Genomic DNA, 24,108 nt, shown 5'->3' with positions numbered 1-24,108 from the left:
CTGCAGTGTTTATCTCACCTACAAAGTCCTTCTGCCTGTATAAGGTGACACTCTCAGATTCCAGGGATTAAGACACGGACACGGAATGGGGAGATGATTCCCCCTACCATGGGGAACAGTGGAACGCACTTCTCCTTCAGGCACCAGAACCCAAGGAGAACACCACATCCGCTCTCGCAAATGGGTTAGGACGAGCAGACCACGCCCCCGTCATTCAGTGTTCATCCCCGCACAGCTTGTCCTGACTTCCTAACCTAACCCTGCATATCTGTGTGTAAGGCAGACTGTGTGTGTAAAAACAGATGTGGCAAACAGTAAAGGAAATCTTGATCGAGCTCCTACTGTGTGCCACGGACTGTTTAGGCACGAAGGATGGAGCAGTGATGGGGACAAAACCCCTGCCCTCCTGGAACGCCGGTTCTAGCAGGAGAACCGTGTTCCAGGAGCGCTTTTACTACCACCAGCTATGCATGTCTTGACTGGGATTCACATAGTCTGTATGTCTCCAAGGTAAAGATGTGGAAAACATTAACATTCATGACTTCCAAGACGATTGCCTGAGATAGGACTGCTAGCTCAAAAATATTAGGACTTATTATAAAAAATAAAAAATTAACTTATATCTGAAGAGGTGAATTTTTAAACACCCTGATCAAGGGTAGAAGAGAATATTTAGAAACTTGAAAAAATCCTGTAGACAATTACTACTTGGTGGCAGATGAGGGTCCCAAAGACTCAGACACAACTTAGCACTCAACAACAGAGTGAGTGAAGGGAGGGATAAATCGGGAGTTTGTGATTAACATATTTACACTACTATATATAAATAGATAAGCAACATGGACCTCCTGTATAGCACAGGGAACTATATTGAATATCTTGTAATAACATATAATGGAAAAGAATCTGAAGAAGAATCTATCTATACTTATGTATATATAACTGAATCACTTTGCTGTATACCTGAAACATTGTAAATCAACTATATGCCAATAAAAACAGTTGATTAATGAACTAAATTATGAAGAAGGGAAGCTGTTACCTCTTCTAGTTTCAACTTTATAACTCAGTTTAAGACACAATAAAACCGGGCTCTGTGACACTCTATACAGGATGGGAGGTGGGAGTTGGGAAGGAGGTTCAAGAGGGAGGGGATATAGGAATATCTATGGCTGATTCATGTTGATGTATGGCAGAAACCAACGTAATATTGTAAAGCAATTATCCTTCAATTAAACATAAATAATTTTTTTAAACTTCTAAAATATAATGAGGGAGGTGGGAGGGGAGTTCAGGATGGGGGACACATGTACACCTGTGACTGATTCATATCAATGTATGGCAAAAACCACCACAATATTGTAAAGTAGCCTCCAATTAAAATAAATTAATTTTTTTAAACTAAAATATAAAACAGAATATGTCACATGAAGGAGGAAAAAAATGACTTCATTTTTCTGACCAAATTTTACATTAATTAAAATATGAGAAAAGAGAATTCTACATTTTCTGGTTACTTTAAACTCACAGTGATTGATTTGAAAGGTTAACCAAAAAAATGTGATTAAAGGAAAAGATGAGAGAGGCTGATTCAATGGGATGATTGCTTCTTGAAACAAAGCAATTTTAGCTTAGTATTCTCTTACACATTCCAATAGCCCTTTTTGTCTTTCTCCTAATAGCCTATTTCTCTTGAGTTTTCTTCTCTGGTTTAGTGTTCCTTGGTTGGAAGGTTTTTTTAACATATATATGAAAGAAAGATATTAAGTAGCATCTTAGCAATTCTCTGAGCCTCATCAAGAAACCAAAAAAAGAAAAGCTATTTCAAGCACATCAAAATTTTTTTTAATTATTATTATTATTTTACTTTACAATATTGTATTGGTTTTGCCATATATTGACATGAATCTGCCATGGTGTACATGTGTTCCCCATCCTGAACCCCCTCCCACCTCCCTCCCCATCCCATCCCTCTGGGTCATCCCAGTGCACCAGCCCTGAGCATCCTGTATCATGCATCAAACCTGGACTGATGATTCGTTTCACATATGATAATTTACATGTTTTAATGCCATTCTCCCAAATCATCCCACCCTTGCCCTCTCCCACAGAGTCAAAAAGACAGTTCTAGACATCAAATTTTGAAAATTCTTATAGAAAAAATAACTCTCTCTGGTTGGAGGGCCGAGGATAAATTAAGAGTTTGGGACAAACGTAGACACACTGTGTGGGCATGAGTGCTCTGTCTCTTCAGTCATGTCCAACTTTGCAACCCTATGGACTGCAGCCCACCAGGGTCCTCAGGCCTTGAGGTTTTCCAGACAAGAATACTGGATGGCTTACCATGCCCTCCTCCAGGGGAGCTTCCCAACCCAGGGATCAAGCCCATGTCTCCTGCGACTGCTGCATTGCAGGTAGATTCTTTATCACTTGAGCCACCCAGGAAACCCATATACACACTACTATATAGACCTACTGTATAACACAGGACACTATTCAATGTCCTGTAATAACTTATAATGGAAAATTATCTGAAAAAGAATTTGTTAGCCAAAAAGTTCATTTGAGTTTTTCCTTAACATGGTATGGAAAGATTCCAACAAACTTTTTGGCCAAATCAATATGTATACCTGAGTCACTGTTCCACACACCTAAAACTAACACAGCATTATAAATAACTCTATTTCAATTAAAAAGTAGGTGATAAAATTAATTTACCATAAATTGCCAAATTAAAAGTTACTCCCATTTTCAAGGCATCAAGAAAACCTCCGCTGAGATGTTACAGAAGACCCAGAAAGTAGCAGGTGGAGCAAGCCACCGCTGCAAGCTGGATGCAGGAGCTCTCTGTGGACTCAGTAACTATGTCAGTCAGGGTTTAGTTAGGGAATCAGGACCACAACAACTAATGGGGAATAAGGGATTCATTGTTAGGATTAAACTTAACAACAATGGGAGAAGCTGAGGAAAGAAAATTCTAGACAAGAGTAGACTTAGGGAATCAGAGAAGCATCAGCCCACAAGAACACAGGGAGAGCTGGTCTATTCAAAGCTATGTGTCTGCATTAGGCTGCGAGTCTGAAGCCGTGTAGGTCAGCTGAGCCAGAGGGAGGGGATGAATCTAGCTGCTAAGATGGAGAATCTAAGGGAAACCTAAACTCATGAAGACCAGCTGGAACTGACAAAGATGAACTGAAACCCACCAGGACCAGCAGGGCTGTGCCTCTGTCCCCATGGCAACTGCAGAGATGCACAAACCTGCACCTTCCAGCACAGGGCCCACACACAGGTGCTCACCGCTCCCCATCCCATGCACATCCGTAGACTTTGGACTGCAGCAGCACTTGGATCCTGCTCTGGACCTTCCCAGTGCCACCACTGCTGCTTCCTCAATCTTCTAATCGCTGCACCTGTTTTTCCTGTGGCCAGACATAGCCCAGAATTGCCCAGAAAAGGAGATTCCAGCACAGTTTTCCCTTATGTGTGTAATTAATTCATTCTCATTACCTGTGTCTCAGTTCAGTCACTCAGTCATGTCTGACTCTTTGCAACCTCATGGACTGCAGCACACCAGGCTTCCCTGGTCCATCACCAGTTCCCAGAGCTTATTCAAACTCATGCCCATTGAGTCGGTAATGCCATCCAGCCACCTCATCCTCTGTCGTCCCCTTCTCCTCCCACCTTCAGTCTTCCCCAGCATCAGAGTCTTTTCCAATGAGTCAGTTCTTCGCATCAGGTGGCCAAAGGATTGCCATTTCAGCTTCAGCATCAATCCTTCCGATGAATATTCAGGACTGATTTCCTTTAGGATGGACTGATTGGATCTCCTTGCAGTCCAAGGGACTCTCAAGAGTCTTCTCCAACACCACAGTTCAAAAGCATCAATTCTTCAGTGCTCAGCTTTCTTTATAGTCCAACTCTCACATCCATATATGACTACTGGAAACACCATAGCTTTGACTATACGGAACTTTGTTGGCAAAGTAATATCTTTGCTTTTTAATGTGCTATCTAGGTTGGTCATAACTTTTCTTCCAAGGAGCAAGCTTCTTTTAATTTCAGGCCTGCAGTCACTATCTGCAGTGATTTCGGAGCCCCAAAGAAATAGTCTGTCACTGTTCCCATTGTTTCCCCATCTATTTGCCTTGAAGTGATGGGACCAGGTGCCATGATCTTAGTTTTCTGAATGTTGAGTTTTAAGCCAACTTTTTCACTCTTCTCTTTCACTTTCATCAAGAGGCTCTTTAGTTCACTTTCTGCCATAAGTTTGGTGTCATGTGCATATCTGAGGTTACTGATATTTCTTCTTGCAATCTTGATTCCAGCTGTGCTTCATCCACCCCAGCATTTCTCATGATGTACTCTGCAAATAAGTTAAATAAGCAGGGTGACAATATACAGCCTTGACGTACTCCATTCCCAATTTTGAACCAGTCCGTTGTTCCATGTCCGGCTTTAACTGTAGCTTCTTGACCTGCATATGGGTTTCATAAGAGGCAGGTAAGGTGGTCTGGTATTCCCATCTTCTTAAGGATTTTCCACAGTTTGTTGTGATCCACACAGTCAAAGTCTTTAGTGTAATCAATGAAGCAGAAGTAGATGTTTTTCTAGAATTCTCTTGCTTTTCCATGATCCATTGGATGTTGGAAATTTGATCTCTGGTTCCTCTGCCTTTTCTAAATCCAGCTTGAACATCTGGAAGTTCACAGTTCACATACTGTTGAAGCCTGGTTTGGAGAATTTTGAGCATTACTTTGCTAGCATGTGAGATGAGTGCAATTGTGTGGTAGTTTGAACATTCTTTGGTATTGCCTTTCTTTGGGATTGGAATGAAAACTGATATTTTCCAGTCCTATGGCCACTGCTGAGTGTTCCAAATTTTCTGGCACATAACCTGTGTCTGCTGCTGCTGCTGCTAAGTCACTTCAGTCATGTCTGATTCTGTGCTACCCCAGAGACGGCAGCCCACCAGGCTCTCCCGTCCCTGGGATTCTCCAGGCAAGAACACTGGAGTGGGTTGCCATTTCCTTCTCCAATGCATGAAAGTGAAAAGTGACAGTGAAGTCGCTCAGTCGTGTCCGACTCTTACCAACCCCATGGACTGCAGCCTACCAGGCTCCTCCATCCATGGGATTTTCCAGGCAAGAGTACTGGAGTGGAGTTCCATTGCCTTCTCCTTAACCTGTGTCTACTGTGCATCAATTCTTATTTGGCCCCCATTCCTGTCTTAACATCCCCTAAATCTTCCAAAGTGGTGCTTCTCAAACCTGAGTGCATATAAAATTGTCTGGGCGGACTTCCCAGGCAATACAGTGATGAGGGCTCTGCTTCCACTGCAGGCGGCACAGGTTGATCCCTGTTGGGGGACGAAGATCCCACGTGCCAAGGAGCAGGACCACAAATAAAATAGAACAGAATAGAATAAAATAGACTAAGAATAGAATATAATTTTTTTTAAGTCATCTGGCAATCTTTCTAAAAATCACAGTCCAGCTCAGTAGGTGGTAGACATGGCCTGAAGGACTGCATGACTGACCTGCTGTGTCTTTACACAATGAGATTTAACCCTCAGAAGGGAACATGCCAGGGTGGCAGTTTCTAAACTGTGTACCATTGAACTGTTGCCTCTGCAGAAGAACCTGATGCCGCAGGTTGGTGAGGGAAGGGCAGTTTCATGTCAGCATTATTCTAGGCTGCTCCACTTTTATCTGTTTTTTTGTTTTGTTTTGTTTTATTGTCACTGCTGCTGCTACTGTTAAAGAGCTTTTTTATTGCTTATTTTATATATTAGAACTTTGTGTAAAATACCATGTACAGAAGCATATGCATTAATTCCTTGATGTAACAACAACAAAGCCCAAAAATCAGTTGAGTTTGAATGATCATGAGCTTAATTGCAAAATTATTTTGGCATTATTTTTGAAGAAGGAAAATTAAATACCCCACTCTGCATTATCTACACCACATTATAAAAACAATCTTGGAATGACACATTGAGAGCATAGGATATATACTTTATTAGTGATCTTTGCCTATTAGGTAATACCAGATTTTCCTCAAATATGTTTAATAGATTAACTGACTCCTCACCATATCTTTGGGCTAATCACTAAACTAAGAGATATTATTTCTATATCTACAGTCAATACAATTCAGCAAATATTCATTGAATGCTAAGTAGGATAGAAGAGGGTTAAGTCATAGTTTCTGTCTTCAAAGTGATTTGCTTTCTATGAGGAAGGATAAAATGACTTACCATAAAAAAAGAAGGAAAGGATAACATAAAAAGAACAAGTGTGCAGAATGCAAAAGAGAAATGGGATGACCATCTGGGATGGTCTACTTGGGATGACCAGGAAGACTTCAGGAAGGAATCAGTTTTGGAAGTGAATCTTCAAAGGTTGGCTAGGATTTCTCCTGTCACAAATGGGGAGAGAAAGAGTTTCTGGGGAAAGAAATAGACTAAGGAAAGGAAGTTAGAGAAATAGAGGTATATAGAGGGCAAGATGTATGAGACAGGATTCAAATAGGGCAGGAGAGTTGCAGTGAATGTTAGGGAATCTGGATTTGCAGTAGGAATTGGGTCTCACATAGTTGTAAGAGGAGCCTGGAATTGAGGACCATAAGGAGATTGTGGAGCGGTCAGTCTGAAAACCAGGCACATCAGCGGCAAACTGGTCAGGATGGGACTTCCTAGGATGGGGAGCTCCCAAGAGGAGAACCACTGGGAAGGAACACAGTGGAGGCATGATTTCCATCCTGTGGGATTTGTTTTTAATTAGCTCCCAAGGGCATCATTACCAGTGACATGAGAGTGATGCTGTGCAAACTTGGGTTGAAAAGCCTGAGACAATCCCAAACTATTCAACCCAGCGTGGGAAAATGTCCCTTGGCAGGATGTCCTAATCCATTCAGCCTTGAAATGTCTTTATTTAAGAAGAGAGAACTCCCAGGGGAAGCCTGTTGTGCTGGCGTTTGAGAGAGGGGTTAGGGTACACTGGGAATGCTACTCCAATATTCTTACCTGGAGAATTCAGTGGACAGAGGAGCCTGGTGGGCTACAGTCCTTGCAGTGGCAAAGAGTCAGACACAACTGAGTGGCTGACACTTTCACTCTGGTGTACTGAGACATGCTCTCCCAAGCCGACAGGGCTGTGCGCTGGCAGACAGCTCCTAGGTCCCCGTTGCCTCCACTCACAAGCATCTCTGAGAGTGGACCTAAGAGGGACCCTAGCAGAGTGAGGACTGGACCAGCAGCCTTCCCAGTGCAAGCAGTGGGCAGGAGGAGCTACAGTCAGTCCTTGCTATGTCCGCACCATGCAGTGAATCAGTGCTGGATGCTCCAGCACCTGGGTGTCTCCTTCAGCCATCAACTGGCACATCATTGCTGCCCATGATGGACAAGGGGCCTACAGAACCACTGAATTCATGTCCCAGATGCCCCTGGAGCATAGCAGGCAGCCCTAAGTGTCCTAGCAGGGATGGGAGTGGGGACAGAGAAGCAGACAAAATTCTTGGCAGGAACCACCTAGGCAGTGGCTCTCAGCTTTTGCTTTTCACACATTTGTAATTTTTCTGTGGGTTTGCTGCTAATTTGCTGCTTTTCTGATTCAAACTAGCTTCAGGTAATGTCCTTAAACATGCACCCACATTCTGAAAATTAGAGCCTCAATGTTACTTTGAAATTCTGATACAGAACAGTTCAAGTAGATTCAAAATCCATTAACAGTAAAAACAATCTTAATGTTACATCTCTGAGGAGAAAAAAGGAAGATCTACTTGAAATACAATTTCAGCTGTTACAAATTCTTTACTGGAATAGTTGAAAAAATGGCTTTACTATTTTATGTCTTATATCTACATGAACAAAATTTTCCTTTGATGGTGACCATCAAGGACGTGAAGAGATTACCATCCTAAAGTATCAATCAGGAATTAAATGTAACCATTGAAAGCAAATAACTTAATGTTCAAATGTTATACTCATGAAATCAAGTACAAGTTTCTCCTCAAAAAGATATTTTGAAACTTTAAGTGCATTCATTATTTAATATCCATGAATAATATAGTTACATAAAATAAGCGTAATGGATCTTTTCACTCAACATGATATAATTTGCCCCCAGATCTCCTCCTGTTTACTCCAATGTAATGTACATTATAATTTTGGAGTGTTATATGTATTCCATGATGTTAAAAATTAGATGGTCATCCTTAAAAGGCTTAAAACAGAACTACTATATGATCCAGCAATCCCACTCCTAGGCATATATCCAGAGAAAACCATATTCTGAAAAGATGCTTGCACCCCTGTATTCACAGCAGCACTATTCACAATAGCCAGTACCTGGAGGAAACCTAAATGTCCTTTGACAGAGGAGTGGATAAAGAAGATGCAGTGTATATACACAATGGAATATTACCCAGTAATTGAAAAAACAATGGAATAATGTCATTTGTAGCAACATGGATGCACCTAGAGATCATTATACTAAGGGAAGTAAGTCAGACAAAGACAAATATCATATCACTTATATGTGAAATCTAAAAAAAGATGACACAATGAATTTACTTACAAAAAAAGTTGGATTCACAGACATGGAAAACAAACTTATGGTTACCAAAGGGGAAAGGTAGGACGGATAAATTAGAAGCTTGGAATTAACATGTGTACACTACTATGCATAAAATAGATAACCAACAAGGACCTACTGTATAGCACAGGGAGCTGTATTCACATTCTGTAATAACTTATATGCAAAAAGAGCTTGGAAAAGAATAGATACACGTGTATGTATAACCAACTCACTTTGAAACTAACACAACATTGTAAATCAACTATAATATAAAACTAAAATTTTTTAATTAAAATTTCAAATTGTAATAAAAGACTATTCTTAAGAGTAAAGGTTAGGACATTTTCAGGGCCAGAGAGACACAAATGAATCCTGCTTCTCTAATTCTGCATAGCCCAATATTTTACCCCAACAGGCTGACAACATTAGAAAAGATATTGACCAACGATGAGGTCCTGGATGTCCTGGATGAGGACTCCTGTGCAATTACACATCTGATCCAAGTTCATCCAATACAAATGGTGGTGAGGAGTAGCTAATAATTCATTCTCTCAGTATATCAGTCTTCCTCTGAAGATCTATTACCTTCATTTCCTTAATTTTTTAAATTGGAGTATAGTTGATTTACAATGTTGTATTACTTTCAGGTGTACAATGAAGTGATTCATATGTGTATATATATATATATTTATATAGATATTGATATATATGATGTATATATATTCTTTTTCAGATTCTTTTCCATTACACATTTATTACAAGATACTGAATATGGTTCCCTATGATACACACTAGGAAGTTTATTTATTTTATATATGGTAATGTATATATGTTAATCCTAAGCTCCTAATTTATCTTTCCTCCTCTCTCTCCCCCATCTCCTCTTTGGTAACCATAAGATTGTTTTCCTTGTCTGTGAGTCTATTTCTGTTTTTAAATAAGTTCATTTGTATCATTTTTTAGATTCCACATAAAAGTGATATCATAATGATATTTGGCTTTCTCTCCCTGACTTACTTCATTTCACTTAGTATGCTAATCTCTAAGTCCATCCATGTTGTTGCAAATGGCATTATTCCATTGTTTTTTATGGCTGAGTACTAGTCAATCATATATATGTACCATATCTTCTTTATCTATTTATCTGTTGATGGACATTTGGGTTGTTTCCATGTCTTGGTTATTGCAAATAGTACTTTTATAAACTTTGGGATACATGTACCTTTTTGAATTCGAGTTTTCATCACTTCTGTGTATACGCCTAGAAATGGGATTGCTGGGTCATATGGTAGCTCTATTTTTAGTTTTTAAGGAAACTATACTGTTTTAACAGTGGCTGTACCAATTTACATTTCTACTGACAGTGTAGGAGGGTTTTCTTTTCTCGACACCCTCTCTGGCATTCATTATTTATAGGCTTTTTGATGAAGACTAATTATCTTAACTGAGTCCTTTAAAATTTATAAATTTCAGCCTAGCACCTGTTATACAGGGTGAAGTATGTCAGAAGAGAAAAACAGATACTGTATATTAACTCATATATATGGCATCCAGAAAAATGGTAGTGATGAACCTATGTGCAGGGCAGGAATAGAGAGGCAGATGTAGAGAATGGACTTGTGGACACAGCAGGGGAAGGAGAGGATGGGATGAATTGAGAAAGCAGCACTGAAATATATCCATTACCATATGTTAAGCAGACAGCTAGTGGGAAGTTGTCGTATTAACACAGGGAACTCAGCCTGGTGCTCTGTAATGACCTAGGGGGTGGTATGAGGTGAGGGTGGGAGGGAGGTTCAGGAGGGAGGGGATACATGCATACTTATGGATAATTCATGTTGTTGTATGGTAGAAATCAATACAACATTGTAAAGAGATTACACAGTAAAATAAATGTAGAATTCAATTTCAAAAAATAAATAAATAAATAAAAATAAAAGAGAAAAAATTGCAGATTTGAAACTGCTCTTTAAGAAGCTCCATTGGCTGGAACAATACATAGTGCAGTATAAAGGGGAGGGACTAAGGAAGGAAGGAGATGTGGTGTGTTCTTCCACAATCAGAGGAATAGAGTGACAACATGGCATCAGAGTAGGGCAGGCATGGGAGAGAGAAAATCAGTTCTTGAGGCACTCTGCAGACAGCATCGTCACAGCTTGGGTGTAAGGGATAAAAAAAAGTTGGACAATGTCAAATATGACTAAAAGCTAGATTCATGATAGGATGGTAAAATAGAATTAAGGAAGAAAAAAGAAGAGCTGGTTTCAGGAGGAGAATGATGTTTTGGAATCCAGACATGTTGAATTCAGGTGGCAGAGGGAAACACCACAGAATACAGAATCCATCCAGAATATAAAATAGTCTTCAGAAAATGAGCAAAACATGCTCAAATATACAGCAGCATTTTCAAACAGAAGGAAGAACAAGTTGAATTATTAGTAAGTAACTCAGACAATAATAATTCAAGTAAAGGTTTTGAGATTCAAAAAGTGTGTTCTGTGTTTTGTGCTCTTCCTCTGGACAGGCTTGTAAATGGTTTTCACTCCCTGGACTGTACCTGTGTCCTGTGACTATCTCAGAAAGGCAACATGCAAAGGCACTGAGAAAGTTGTTGGCCTGTGATATGTTTAAAATGCTTTTTCATATCTAAAACCTTTTCCATTTCTAGTATTTCCTTAAAATGATTTTCCCTTCAGCCATAAGAAAAAATGAAATAATGCCATCTGCAGCAACATAGATGAACCTAGAGATTATCATACTGAACCAAGTAAGTCAGAAAGAGAAAGACAAATACCAGCTGATATTATTTATATGTGAAATCTAAAATATGACACAAATGAACCTATGTATGAAACAGAAACAGACTCACAAACTAGAGAACAGGCGGGTGCTTGCCAAGAGGGAGGGGTGTGGGGGAGGGAAGGATTAGGATTTTAGGATTAGCAGAAGCAAACTATTATGTAGAGGTGGATAAACAACAAGGTCCTACCATACAGCACAGGGAACTATATTCAATATCCCGTGATAGATCATCGCCAAAAAATATGAAAAAGAATATATATGTTTAATTGAGTCACTTTACTGTACATCAATAATTAACATTGTAAATCAGCTATACTTCAATTTAAAAAAGAATTTACCTTTTCAATATAGCAAGTAGTCAGAATAATAATATTAGCTCTGAGCAAATAACACAGCACTATGAAGGAGAGAATGTGCCTCTCTCAAACGTCACCTCCATGAACTGAGAAGTAATCAAACAGTATGTTAGCTTCCTTATTACAGACCAGTGTGAAAATAATTCACCATCCTGATGAAGATCAGTCTTTGGGAAAATGGTAAAATAAAACCTTAAGCAGTTATGCAAAATCTCCTGACTGCACTGCAGACATAATAACTAAGTGTGAATAAAAGTCCAGCCTTACTGAAGTGTGAAGTATGAAGAAGAATCTCGCTGGTGTGTTTACAATGGCACCGAGGGAAACATCCTTCAACACGCACCCTTGACCAGACAGATGAGTCCAGGAGGCACAATATGATGATCCCTGTCAAAGCCTTTCTCTCTACGGGTTTATACTGTCCCAGAGAAAAAATGAGTGCAAATTTCTCATGAATTGCAGATACAGTATATAGTCTACAAGACATAAAAGAAGCAAGCAATACTTCATTGTTGAGTTGAAATTGTAGACTGATGAGTACAATCTTCTTTTTCAGGTATTGGACTATTCAGAGGGATAACTGTGCTTTCTTTGGGAAAAAAATATGGAACAAGACAAAAAAAAAATTACCTCTTAGGACAGTATAATAGTTTTTCCACTTTTCAGTAACTCTAAAAGTAGGTCATAGAGTTTGGGAGAAATGAAGGAGAAGACTGATAACTGATAAATTTGATCTACTTTGTATGTTCCATGATTTGTCATCAGAAAAAATATACCAATAATGTATAAAAATTTTTTGCAGTTTTATATTTAGTAGAAAACTGTGGGGTGATTTTTGTATTTACTTATAATTTACATGTAATATATTGCACAGATTTTAAGTTTGTTGAGTTTTAATAAACATATGCATCTGTATAACTGAAATGTATACATATAACTGTGTGCGAAAGGGCCCCACACATAGTTGAGAGCTCTGCTCTTGCTGCTGTCTTGAAGTTCTTACTAATTTCATCTTTGAACTTGTGTTTCATAAATCGAGTCTGATTAGAAGATATGGGAAGACATGCATCTGTGGTTCCTTGCTGCCCCATTGGCATACGGCCTTTGCAAAGCCCAGCAAGGACAAAGTTCCAGGGGACAAATGATTAAGTGGGAGTTCAGCTCAGCAAGACTCAGTGTGAGGGAATCATGTTACCTCTAGGAGAGAAGAAATGTGGGCACCACAGTCTCAGAGACCACAATTCCCATATCAATCAGAACTTGCTCCTTGGGACCTCCCCGATGGTCCAGTGCTTAAGAATTTGCCTTGCAATGAGGGGATGCAGCTTCAATCTCTGGTCAGGGAACTAAAACCCCATATGTTACAGAGAAACGAAACCCATGAAACATAACTAGAGAGACTGCATGCTGCACCACAACTAGAGAATCTATGCGCTGCAAGGAAAAATCCCACATGCTGCAGTTAAGACCCAACACAGTCAAATAAATAAATAAACATCTTTTTTAAAAAAAAGAACTTGCTTCCAACACAGGAAGAAGAAGCAATAATGTAGGAAACACCAATGACCAAGGAAGGAGACGTCATACCTTTTCCTAGTTTCATGACTTCCTGCATTGACCAACCACTTAGGTTTCCAGTGATGCTGTAAAAGGAAACAGGAGATAGGGTACCTTATTCATCAGTAAGTGAAATGTACAGAGCATTAGTAAAATGTTCATGAGTCAAGTGAAATTAAAATGGTTAAATTATTTTTGTGCACCATTTCCACTGTTTGGATAAGAACACAAGACATATGCATATATGAGCTACAAAATACAAATGGTATCATTTCAGTTATTCTGCATACAAGATAAATGTTCTATTTGCATTTAAAACTGGCACTGTGCAATGTAAAGATGAATAATAAATTTGAACATTGAGTGCTACATTTTAATTGGTAATTTTTCTTTACTTTGAACCACATTAAATAACAAAAGTGCCATGATAGTTTAAATGACCATGGCAGAAAAAAAAAAGCTCTACATCTTAGTATCTCCCAGGGTACTTTTTCCTGCTCTTTGTACAATGTCTCCACACTTTTCTTTTGCACAGGGATATTGAAATTATGTGGCCAGCCCTGCTGCCCCATAAACAGAATTCATAATATTATTTCTTGAGTGTCTTTTTAGTTCAATATAGGTTTTTATAAGATACATGCATGTTGTATGTGTAGCAGCAGTTTATGTCCTCCTGTTGTTGGAGAGCATTCCATTGGATAACCATTCCGTTCCCCATATAGATGGACATAAATATTATTTCAAGTTCAGAGCTAGTAAGAATAAAACTGCTGTGAACATGCTTGTATAAATCTTTTTGTGGATATATGTTTCACTTCTCATAGACAATACCTAGGAGTAGAACTGCTAGGTCATTAAATATACATATTCACAAATACACATGTGAATATGATGGATATGACAAAGGATTTTTTAAAGGAGTACAAAGGTTATTTACCCTCACATCCTTACCATTCTGATTTTTTTTATTTTTTTATTGAAGGATAATTGCTTTACAGAATTTTGTTATTTTCTGTCAAACCATTCTGATTTTTAAAACATCGACATTTTCCCTTGTTTGCCTCAGATTGCTTCTTTCAAGAAGTAAAACCTCTGTTACAGCTAATTCTCTACCCACAGCTAGGTTCCCAATAACCCCAGATGTAACATGAAACCAAAGTTGGATCATGCCATTTCAAATATATTTTATGTAAGAGCATATCCCAAAACTATAAACTATGTATACCTTTTGTAAATATGATAGAATTTATGTAGGAATGGTATCACATTATTCTGTAGCTTGCTTTTCTTCACCTAACATTATTGAGACTCAGCCATTTTGATTACTTTTTATTTCATCTTTCCCTTTAACTAAACCTTTCATTGTTTGCAGTTACCATGAGGTTTTGATGCTGCAGTCTATATAGATACATGATTGTTTTACATTGCTGGTCTCTTAATTTCAAAAGCATTTCAAATATCCTGCATTTGTACACTCCTCATGATTGCTGTTCTTTTGCTTTTTTTTTTGTTTGCTTGGCTCTGCAGGCTCTTCATTGCAGTGCACAGACTTTCCCTCTACTTGTGGCACAAAGGTCTTCTCTGGCTGCAGAGCATGGGCTCCAGAGCACACGAGCTTAGTAGCTGCAGTGCATGGGCTTAGCTGCCCCATGGCATGTGGAATCTTAGTTTCCTGACCAGGGATCAAAACCATATCCCCGGCACTGGAAAGCAGATTCTTAGCCACTGGACCACCAGGAATGTCCCACAATTGCTGGTTTTGGTATCATATTTGTGTGTGGATGTATTTACGTTCTACCTTCACTGGATATTTGTCTTTACCAGTAAGACGTCCCATTTTGTAATGTTCTTGTTTCTAATTGTGGACTTTTCTTTTTTGCCTAGAAAAGTTCTTTTAGCATTTATTGTGCACCCAGTTTGGTGGTGCTGAATTCTTTTAGCTTTTGCATGTCTGTAAATTATTTTTATTTTTCTGCCAAATCTGAATGAGAGACTTGCTGTGCAGAGTATTCTTGATTGTAGTTTGCTTTTTTTTTTTTTTTTTCCTTTCCTCACCTCAAGTGTATTGTGCCATTCCCTTCTGGCATTCAGAGTTTCTGCTGAAAAATCAGTTAATAACCTTATGGGGATTCCCTTGCATATCATTTGTTGCTTTTCCCTTTTCACTTTTACTATGCTCTAGCTTTAATTTTTGTCATTTTGATTACCAGCTGTCACAGTGTGTTCCTCTATGGATTAATCCTGCCTTGGATTCTCTACATTTCCTGGATTTGGGTGACTGTTTCTTTTTCCATGTTAGGTTAAGTTTTCAGCTATCATGTTTTCAAATATCTTCTCAGGCCCAGTCTCTCCCTCTTCTCCTTCTGGGACCCCTATGATGAGAATGTTGGTGCATTTAATGCTGTCCCAGATGTCTCTGAGGCTGTCTTCATTTCCTTTCATTCTTTTTTTCTGTTCCATAGCAGTGATTTCCACCACTCTGTATTGTCTGCTCACTTTGTTCTTCAAAAGCAGTTGTTCTGTAACTGATTCATTCTAGTGTATTTTTTGTTTTGTTTTGTTTTTTAATTTTTATTTTATTTTTAAACTTTACATAATTGTATTAGTTTTGCCAAATATCAAAATGAATCCACCACAGGTATATATGTGTTCCCCATCCTGAACCCTCCTCCCTCCTCCCTCCCCATACCATCCCTCTGGGTCGTCCCAGTGCACCAGCCCCAAGCATCCAGTATCGTGCATAGAACCTGGACTGGCAACCTGTTTCATACATGATATTATACATGTTTCAATGCCATTCTCCCAAATCTCCCCACCCTCTCCCTTTCCCACAGAGTCCATAAGACTGTTCTATACATCAGTGTCTCTTCTGCTGTCTCGTACACAGGGTTATTGTTACCATCTTTCTAAATTCCATATATATGCGTTAGTATACTGTATTGGTGTTTTTCTTTCTGGCTTACTTCACTCTGTATAATAGGCTCCAGTTTCATCCACCTCATTCATTCTAGTGTATTTTTTGTATTGTATTCAGTTATTGTATTTTTCAACTCTTTTTGAATGTTCTTTATATTTTCTATCTTAAAAAATAAAAACTCCTTATACATTTTTGCTTGCACATCTATTTTTTTCCCCAAGTTTTTGGATCATATTTACAATCATTACTCTGAACTCTTTCTCAGGTTGGTATTGTTTGTTGTTCAGTACTAAGTCATGTTTGACTCTTTGCGACCCCATGGACTGCAGCATGCCAGGCTTCCCTGTCCTTCACTATCTCTGGGAATTTGCTCAAACCCAAGTCCATTGAGTCGGTGATGCCATCCAACCATCTCATCCTCTGTTATCTCCTTCTTCTCTTGCCTTTAATTTTTCTCAGCATCAGGGCCTTTTCCAGTGAGTTGGCTCTTTGCATCAGGTGGCTAAAGTACTGGAGCTTCAGCTTTAGCATCAGTCCTTCCAGTGAATATTCAGGGTTGATTTCTTTTAGGATTGACTGGTTTGACCTTCTTGCAGTTCAAGGGACTCTTAAGAGTCTTCTCCAGTGCCACAGTTCAAAAGAATCAATTCTTCAGGACTCAGCTTTTTTATGGTCCAACTTTCACATCCATACATGACTACTGGAAAACCACAGCACTGACTCCATGGACTTTTGTCAGCAAAATGATGTCTCTGTTTTTAATGCACTATCTAGGCTGGCAATAGCTTTCCTTCCAAGGAGCAAGAGTCTTTTAATTTCATGGCTGCAGTCACCATCCACAGTAATTTTGTAACCCAAGAAAATAAAATCTGTTTCTGTTTCCACTCCCCCCCCCCATCTATTTGCCATGAAGTGATAAGACCAGATGCCATGATGTTAGTTTTATGAATGTTGTGTTTTAAACTAGCTTTTTCACTCTCCTCTTTCACCATCATTAAGAAGCTCTTTAGTTCTTTTTCACTCCTTCCTCAGGTATTTTGGCTATCTCCATTTGACTTAATTGTTCTTCTGGGATTTTATCTTGTTCCTTTATCTGGAACATATTTGTATGCCATCTCACTTTGTTTAAATTTCTATTTGTATTTTGATGTGCATAGTAGTTATGCTTACTGAAGCCCTGAAACCTAATCATAGGAGTCCTGAAAATACCTTTCCCCTCACATCTTACCAACAAATTACTTAAAGTTTATCTGCAGCAGTTCATTTTACCAAGTAAATCATGTTTGGGTAAGAAGAAAAAAATTACAAGACACACTAAAAAGCAAAAAAAGTCAGTTTGAAAAGACAGAGCAAGTATCAGAACCAGAGTGAGATATGGCAGGAATGTTGTAGTTATCAACCCAGGGAATTTAAGGCAACTGTTATTTATCTGATAAAGGCTCTAATGGAAAAAGTAGAGAACACATGAGAGATGGAAATTCTACGAACCAGAAACAAATGCTATAAACCAACAAGACTGCAGCAGAAGTGGAAAATGCCTTTGATGGGCTTGTAAGTAGACTGAACAATAGACTGGAGAGATGTCAACCAGACATCTTACTGGTAATGTCCAAAGCTGAAAAGAACACAGTGTCTGCTCTTAAACCACAATGGAATTAATCTAGAAATCAATAGCAAAAACAGAACTGAGAAATTTCAAAATACATGGAGATTTAACAACACACTTCTTTGTAACACATGGTTGAAAGAATAAATCTCAAGACAAATTTTAAAATATTTTTAACTAAGTGAAAATGAAAGCACAACTTATCAACAGTTGTGGGATGTAGCAAAAGTAATGTATGAAAGATATCTGTGTCATTGAATGCATGTATTAGGAAGAATATTTAAAATCAATCATCTGAGTGTCTACCTTAGAAAACTAGAAAAAAGTGAGCAATTAAATACAAAGTGCTCAGTCGCTCATGTCCAAATCCTTGTGACCCCATGGACTGTAGCCTGCCAGGCTCCTCTGTCTATGGAATTTTCCAGGCAAGAATACTGGAGTGGGATGCCATTTCCCTCTCTAGGGGATCTTCCCAATCCAGAGATTGAACTCATGTCTTTGTGTCTCCCGTATTGGCAGGCAGATTCTTTATCATTAGCACCACTTGGGAAGCCCAAAAAGTATATAGAAGAAAAGAAATAATAAAAATTAGAGCAGAAATCAATGAAAATTGAAAACAGAAAATCAAGAAAGAAAATCAGTAAAACCAAAAAAAGTAAATAAAAGGTATACTGATTAAATAGGAAGACACAACATCTCTTTGTTCACTTTAGAATATCTAAATCAACAAAATAATTCCTGCAATTAATAAGCTATTATAGCAAAGTTGTAAGATACATGGTTAATATACGAGTCAATTATTTTCCTATATATTGACAATGAACAAGTGGAATTTGAAATTAGAAACATAACACCATTTAATTAGTACTCCAAAGATAAAATATGTCAGCATAAATCTAACAAAATATGTTCAAGATCTATATGACAAAAATTATAAAACTGAGGAATGAATCAGTTTTCATTTCTGAAGAAAGAGAACTAAATCTATGGAGATGTATATCATGTTCACACATCAGATCAGACCAGTCACTCAGTCGTGTCCGACTCTTTGCGACCCCATGAATCGCAGCACGCCAGGCCTCCCTGTCCATCACCAACTCCCGGAGTTCACTCAGACTCACGTCCATCGAGTCAGTGATGCCATCCAGCCATCTCATCCTCTGTCGTCCCTTTCTTCTCCTGTCCCCAATCCCTCCCAGCATCAGAGTCTTTTCCAATGAGTCAACTCTTCGCATGAGGTGCCCAAAGTACTGGAGTTTCAGCTTTATATCATTCCTTCCAAAGAATTCCCAGGGCTGATTTCCTTCAGAATGGACTGGTTGGATCTCCTTGCAGTCCAAGGGACTCTCAAGAGTCTTCTCCAACACCACAGTTCAAAAGCACCAATTCTTCGGCGCTCAGCCTTCTTCACTGTCCAACTCTCACATCCATACATGACCACAGGAAAAACCATAGCCTTGACTAGACGAAACTTTGTTGGCAAAGTAATGTCTCTGCTTTTGAATATGCTATCTAGGTTGGTCATAACTTTCCTTCCAAGGAGTAAGCGTCTTAATTTCATGGCTGCAGTCACCATCTGCAGTGATTTTGGAGCCCAGAAAAATAAAGTCTGACACTGTTTCCACTGTTTCCCCATCTATTTCCCATGAAGTGGTAGGACCGGATGCCATGATCTTCATTTTCTGAATGTTGAGCTTTAAGCCAACTTTCTCACTCTCCACTTTCACTTTCATCAAGAGGCTTTTGAGTTCCTCTTTACTTTCTTCCATAAGAGTGGTGCCATCTGCATATCTGAGGTTATTGATATTTCTCCCAGCGATCTTGATTCCAGCTTGTGTTTCTTCCAGTCCAGCGTTTCTCATGATGTACTCTGCATAGAAGTTAAATAAACAGGGTGACAATATACAACCTTGACGAACTCCTTTTCCTATTTGGAACCAGTCGGTTGTTCCATGTCCAGTTCTAACTGTTGCTTCCTGTCCTGCATACAAATTTCTCAAGAGGCAGGTCAGGTGGTCTGGTATTCCCATCTCTTTCAGAATTTTCCACACTTTATTGTGATCCACACAGTCAAAGGCTTTGGCATAATCAATAAAGCAGAAATAGATGTTTTTCTGGAACTCTCTTGCTTTTTCTATGATCCAGCGGATGTTGGCAATTTGATCTCTGGTTCCTCTGCCTTTTCTAAAACCAGCTTGAACATCAGGAAGTCCACGGTTCACATATTGTTGAAGCCTGGCTTGGAGAATTTTGAGCATTACTTTACTAGTGTGTGAGATGAGTGCAATTGTGCGGTAGTTTGAGCATTCTTTGGCATTGCCTTTCTTTGGGATTGGAATAGAAGGGTGCAATATTGTTAAAATGTCTGCTCTTCCCAACTTAATCTACACATACAATGCAATTTCAATCAAAATGCCAACAAGTTATGTTATGGACACAGACAAATTGATTCAAAGTTTGCGTGAAGAAGCAAAAGACCCAGAATAGCCAAAATAACACTAGAGAAGAACAAAATTAGAGCACTGACACTACCTAACTTCAAGACTTCCTGTATAGCTACATAATCAATTCAATGTGAAAGAACAAATTGGTATTGGTGAAAGAACAGACAAACAGAGAAATGGAACAGAATGGAGAGGCAGAAATAGACTCACACATGTACAGTCGACTGACTTCTGACAAAGGAACAAATGCAGCAAAGATATTCTCTTCAACAAATGGTCCTGGAATAAATGAACATCAAAATGCAAAAAATATCTAGACACAAACTTTTTACCCTTTGTGAACGTTGAATGCTAACTCAAAATATATCATAGACCTAAATATAAAATACAGAACTATAAAAGTCCTGGAACAAAACATAGGAGAAGACTTAGTTTACCCAATACAACACCAAAGCCATGATCTATGAAATAATTGATAACCTGGTTTTCATTAAAATTTAATCAAAATAAGATCCTCTTTGACCCTAGAGTAATGAAAATAAAAACAAAAATAAACAAAAGAGACCTAATTAAACTTAAAGGCTTTTGCACAGCAAAAGAAACTATAAACAAGATGAAAAGACAACCCTACAAATGGGAGAAAATAATTCCAAATGAAACAACTGACTAAGGATTAATCTCCAAAATATACAACAGCTCATGAAACCAAATATAAGAAAAACAAACAAACCAATCAAAAAATGGGCTGAAGACCTAAACAGATACTTCTCCAAAGAAGACATACAAATGTCCAACAAACACGTGAAAAGATATTCAAAATCTCTCATTATCAGAGAAATGCAAATCAAAACTACCATGGGGTATCACGTCACACCAGTCAGAATGGCCATCATCAAAAAAATCTACGAATAATAAATGGTGGCTGGAGAGGATATGGAGAAAAGGAAATCCTCTTACCCTGTTGGGGGATGTAAATTGATATAACCACTATAGAGAGTAGTGTGTGCATGTGTGTGTGAGTGTAGTCACTCAGTCGTCTCCAACTCTTTGTGACCCCTTGGACTGTAGCCTGCCAAACTCCGTTGTTTATGAGATTTTTCAGGCAAGAATACTGGAGTGAGTTGCCATTTTCCTCCTCCAGGGTGCCTTCCCAACCTAGTGATCTAACTCATGTCCCCTACATTGCAGTAGGATTCATCCCATTCTGGGCTCCCCTGGTGGCTCAGATAATAAAGAATCTGCCTGCAATTCAGGAGACCCAGGTTTAATTCCTGGGTAGGGAAGATCCCCTAACGAAAGGAATGGCTACTCACGCCGTTATTCTTATCTGAAGAATTCCATGGACAGAGGAGACTGGTGGTCTACGGTCCCTGGGGTCGCAAAGAGTCTGATATGACTGAGTGACTAACACTTTCATTTCACTTTCTTTACCCTCTGAGATATCAGGGAAGCCCATATAGAGATTCCTTTAGGAAAACTAGGACTAAAACTATCATCAGTCAGTCAGTCAGTTTAGTCACTCAGTCGTGTCTGACTCTTTGCGACCCCATGAATTGCAGCACACCAGGCCTCCCTGTCCATCACCAACTCCCGGAGTTACTCAGACTCACGTCCATCGAGTCAGTGATGCCATCCAGCCATCTCATCCTCTGTCGTCCCCTTCTCCTCCTGCCCCCAATCCCTCCCACTATCAGAGTCTTTTCCAATGAGTCAACTCTTCGCATGAGGTGGCCAAAGTACTGGAGTTTCAGCTTTAGCATCATTCCTTCCAAAGAAAACCCAGTACTGATCTCCTTTAGAATGGACTGGTTGGATCTCCTTGCAGTCCAAGGGACTCTCAAGAGTCTTCTCCAACACCACAGTTCAAAAGCATCAATTCTTCAGCGCTCAGCTTTCTTCACAGTCCAGCTCTCACATCCATACATGACCACTGGAAAAGCCATAGCCTTGACTAGACAAACCTTTGTTGGCAAAGTAATGTCTCTGCTTTTGAATATGCTATCTAGGTTGGTCATAACTTTCCTTCCAAGGAGTGTCTTTTAATTTCATGGCTGCAATCACCATCTGCAGTGATTTTGGAACCCCAAAAAATAAAGTTTGACACTGTTTCCACTGTTCCCCCATCTATTTCCCATGAAGTGATGGGACCAGATGCCATGATCTTAGTTTTATGAATGTTGAGCTTTAAGCCAACTTTTTCACTCTCCTCTTTCACTTTCATCAAAATAAAACAATAATTAAAAAAAGAAACATTAAAAAAAATTACCAGAAAAAATATGATGCTTTTTAGTTCCTCTTCACTTTCTGCCATAAGGGTGGTATCATCTGCATATCTGAGGTTATTGATATTTATCCTGGCAATCTTGATTCCAGCTTGTGCTTCCTCCAGCCCAGCGTTTCTCATGATGTACTCTGCATAGAAGTTAAATAAGCAGGGTGACAATATACAGCCTTGACGTACTGCTTTTCCTATTTAGAACCAGTCTGTTGTTCCATATGACCCAGTAATCCCACTATTGGACATATACCCTGTAGCAACCATAATTGAAAATGATACATGTACCCCAATGTTCACTGCAGCACAATTTACAATAGCCAGGACAGAGGCAACCTAGATGTCCATCGATAGATGAATGGATAAAGCAGTTGTGTTACATATATAGAGTGGAATATAACTCAGCCATGAAAAGGAACAAATTTGAGTCAGCTTAAGTGAAGTGAATGAACCTAGAGCCTGTTATACAGAGTGAAGTAAGTCAGAAAGACAAAAAAATATTGTATTAACACATATATATATGGAATTAGAAAATGGTACTGATGGACCTATTTGCAGGGCAGGAATAGAGACACAGATGTAGAGAATGGACCTGTAGACACAGTAGGGGAAAGAGAGGGTGGGTGGAATTGAGAGAGTAGCATTGACATATTTTCTCTTTCTTTCTTTAAAGTTGCTCAGTTGTGTCCAACTCTTTGTGACCCCATGGACTATACAGTCCATGGAATTCTCCAGGCCAGAATACTGGAGTGAGTAGCCTTTCCCTTCTCCAGGGGGCCATCCCAACCCAGGGATTGAATCCAGGTCTCCTGCATTGCAGGCAGACTCTTTACCAGCTGAGCCACCAGGGAAGCCTGGGAATACTGGAGTGGGTAGCTTATCCCTTCTCCTGCAGATCTTCCTGACCCAGGAATTGAACCAGGGTCTCCTGCACTGCAGGTGGACTCTTTACCAACTGAGCTATCAGGGAAACCTGCATTGATATGTATATATTACTAAACATAAAATAGATAGACAGTGGGAAATGGCTGTATAGCACAGGGAACTCAGCTCAGTGTTCTGTGATGATCTAAAGGGGTGGAATGGAGGTGGGGTGGGAGGGAAGTTCAGGAGGGAGGCAATATATGAATCATTAAAGATGCTTCACATTATTGTATGGCAGACACCAACACAACATTGTAAGGCAACTATCCTCTAATTAAACATAAACTTCAAATATAAAATAAAATTTTAAACTTCCGCTTTGCAAAAAGCAGTATCAAGAGAATTTCAAGACAAGCCACAGGCTGAGAGAAAATACTGCAAAGGACCACATATGATAAAGGAACACTACCCAAAATACACAAAGAATTCTTGAAACTCAACAATAAGAAAACAACCAATTTAAAAATGGGCCAAACACTGTAACGTATACGTCACTAAAGAAGATATGCACATGGCAAATAAGCATATGAAAAGCTCCACATCTTATATCATCAAGAAATGCAAATTAAAACTGAGATGCTACTACACATTTATTAGAATGGCCAAAATTCAAAAGATTGACAATACTAAATGCTAATGATGTTGTAGAAC

This window comes from Bubalus kerabau, chromosome 16 (genome assembly GCF_029407905.1).
Source record: "Bubalus kerabau isolate K-KA32 ecotype Philippines breed swamp buffalo chromosome 16, PCC_UOA_SB_1v2, whole genome shotgun sequence".
Lineage (NCBI taxonomy): Eukaryota > Metazoa > Chordata > Mammalia > Artiodactyla > Bovidae > Bubalus > Bubalus kerabau.
This window is presented reverse-complemented; position numbering follows the sequence as displayed.